The sequence below is a fragment of the Daktulosphaira vitifoliae genome, unplaced genomic scaffold (assembly GCF_025091365.1).
Source record: "Daktulosphaira vitifoliae isolate Bord-2020 unplaced genomic scaffold, ASM2509136v1 Scaffold_3, whole genome shotgun sequence".
NCBI lineage: Eukaryota > Metazoa > Arthropoda > Insecta > Hemiptera > Phylloxeridae > Daktulosphaira > Daktulosphaira vitifoliae.
The window spans coordinates 36,070,810-36,073,978 of NW_026099574.1; the positions used below are offsets into that span (position 1 = coordinate 36,070,810).

The 3,169-nt window shown below is 27.4% G+C and overlaps 1 pseudogene; it reads left to right on the top strand.

The window, feature by feature from the left end:
• Window positions 1-437: 437 nt before the first annotated feature.
• Window positions 438-2,783, top strand: LOC126900524 (E3 SUMO-protein ligase ZBED1-like; annotated as a pseudogene).
• The last annotated feature ends 386 nt before the right edge of the window (window positions 2,784-3,169 follow it).

Genomic DNA, 3,169 nt, shown 5'->3' on the forward strand with positions numbered 1-3,169 from the left:
TCTTATTGTGGTACAACAGATTTGTAAGTTTTTTAGGTTAAATTTAAAGTTAAACACGAACATTAGCTAATAAAATGAATATACACGATTACACAGGTTGTACAATATGTGAAAAAGATATCATATGGTGACGTATACACGACGGTTTGGTTAATATAATGAGGAATCATTGACAACAAACATTTATTTATGAAAGATAAAATAACAGGTCTTTTTATNTTTATTTATGAAAGATAAAATAACAGGTATTTTTGTAAAACCGATCTATTGTCATCTTATACCACAGTTTTTATTATAAAAGATTAAATATTATGTGTAGAATTTGAACCCATAATTTAAGATGGTTTAACAGTCAATCGATAGGTTTGCATGTAATCCTAACATGATGTAATCACTTNATAATTTAAGTTGGTTTAACAGTCAATCGTTAGGTTTGCATGTAATCACATTAAGTGAACAAGTTTTACTAAAAAATGGGTAAAAGAAAAAGTTGGGTGTGGGACTATGCTAAGCGAGAAGGAGATCGCGCCTTTTGTGATTTATGTGATGACAATCAAAACGAATACTCCTGTGTCGGTGGAACTACTGGTTCTATAATGAGACATTTGCAAAATATACATCAAGTTAAACCACCAAAAGAATCCACAGAAATAAGGTAATAATAAATTATGTTTTTTATTCTATTACATAATTAAACGTGTATGATATGTATTAGTTATTTTAAAATATTTAAAATAAAATTTACAACTTCATTACAATGTCGTCTGGGTACTTTAGTGATCTAACAATTATTTGATTTTAATAACCCGAATAATAAAATATAATTTATTTACGTAATTATAATTGGGTCATATAAGTACGTAGATTCTATAAAAATAAAATCGTCAATTTTATTTTTAAAATTTTACAAACAAATAACATACATTTTAATTGTACAGTTTGTACTTTGTAAGTCTAGTTTGGAATCTAAACATACATCAAATGTTTCCGAAGAAATTATAAGGTCAAGCAATTCTGGAAGTTCCATCAATCAAGATGATGATACAATTCTTGTTAATAACAATACTAAATCTTCCTCGAGTTCAAAATCTAGAAAACATCGTCGTATTTCTAAAATATGTGGGTCTGATAGTGATCGTGAATGTAATTATGAAAAAACGGAAAAAATTCACCAAGCACTAACTTCATTAATTACAATGAATCAGTTGCCTTTATCATTTTGCTCGAGTCCTGGGTTTTTTAAGTTCATGGCTGTTGTGGAGCTCAATTATAAAATATGTAGTGATCAAGCAATGAAAAAAAGACTACATGCATTGAAATAAAATGTTGAGGACAAAATAAAAAATGAATTACAAAATGTGAAAAGAGTAGTTTGCACCACTTATAGTTGGTCTTCAATGGCTCAAAACTCATATATGTCTTTAACAGCTCACATAATTGATAACCAGTGGCTACCAAAGTCATTTACTTTAGCCACACAAGAAATGACCGAACGTCATACAGCAGTAAATCTTGCGGAAAAATTAATATGTATATTTGACGATTGGGAAATTAATGGTAAAGTAACAACTGTAATTACAGATAACACAAAAAACATAGTAAATGCTGTACAGTTATTACCTATTACAATAGACAATGAAAACATGGATGTGACATGTGCAGCTCATAATTTGCAATTAGCTATTAATATTGCATTAAAACAAGAAATATTTTCAGAATTAATAAAACGGTGTACTAATTTAGTTGGACATTTTAAACACTCGAATGTAGCCAAACAGTCATCACTAAACAAACAAGAACAGCTAGGACTTCCGCACCAATCATTAGTGCAATGTTTTAAGACACGATGGAACTCAATATATTTAATGTTAGACCGTCTTTCAAAAAACAGGAGTCCAATTTCAAATGTTTTGGCAGACAGATCAATCACAACTTTAGTCACTGCACAAAAATTAGAAATAACTGAATCTCAATGGTTAAGAATAGAAAATCTTGTAAATCTCCTCAAACCATTATATGTTATTACAAATTTATTTTGCTCCGAGAACTATTCTCCAGTGTCAATGGTAAGACCATTACTATCAAAATTATTGGATCACCATTTAAAGCATTATGAAACTGATGATCAATATACCACTGAATTTAAATCTACAATAATATTTGAAATTAAAGAACGATTCAAACTTGACTGTAGTGAAACAAATTCTATCTCTGTCCAACAAATTGCATCTTTTCTAGATCCTCGTTAAAAAGAATTAGAGTTTGAACCAATTCGTAAGGCTGTAAAGAGTTTGTTAGAAAAATTTAACATTNGAGTTTGCTAGAAAAATTTAACAGTAGCATGCAAAACATTGAATTCAATATGGAACAAAATCCACTAGCTCAAAGCAGCGATCTTCAATTTTTATATGGAAATACAATAATTAAAAACGATAATTTAACGACTCAGTTTCAAATTTATACAGCGGAACCTCAATTACGTTTTGATTTAAATCCATATGAGTGGTGGAAATCAAGGGAAATCAAATACTCAAATCTTGCAGCATTAGCCAAGGAATATCTCGCTATTCCTGCCACGTCAGTAAGCTCTGAGAGATGCTTTTCTACTGCTGGAAATATAGTAACCTCAAAAAGGACTTGTTTGTTGGCAAAAAATGTAAATATGCTGACATTTTTGTACCAAAATAGAAAATTATTAGTTTAATAATATTTTATGTTATTAAAGTTATTTAGGTGTTGAATTATTTTGTTTATTAATTTTTGTTTATTTATTATAATTTGTTATAATATTATTGTTTATTTATACAAAATTATTTTATGTCACTCTATAGGTTAGGTTTTTCTGAATAAAACATTAATTATTATTATTGATTATTGANATATATATATTAAGACTATCATAAAAAGTTGCCATTAACAGATAAAAATACAATAAAAGCTATAAGTTTATAATAATAAAATGTAATTTTTAATCAAAATAGAAATATATTTCCAGTTCTTTTAACATCATGTTATAATAACATGTTATCTTTGTACATATAAGCTTTAAAAAGAATTATGAATTAATATATAAATAGGTAGGTAAAATTTAATAAAATATTAAAATTAATCATTATTAAAAAATATAAAGGTATAAATAAAAGGTTTACTGGATTAATAAAAATCGTCG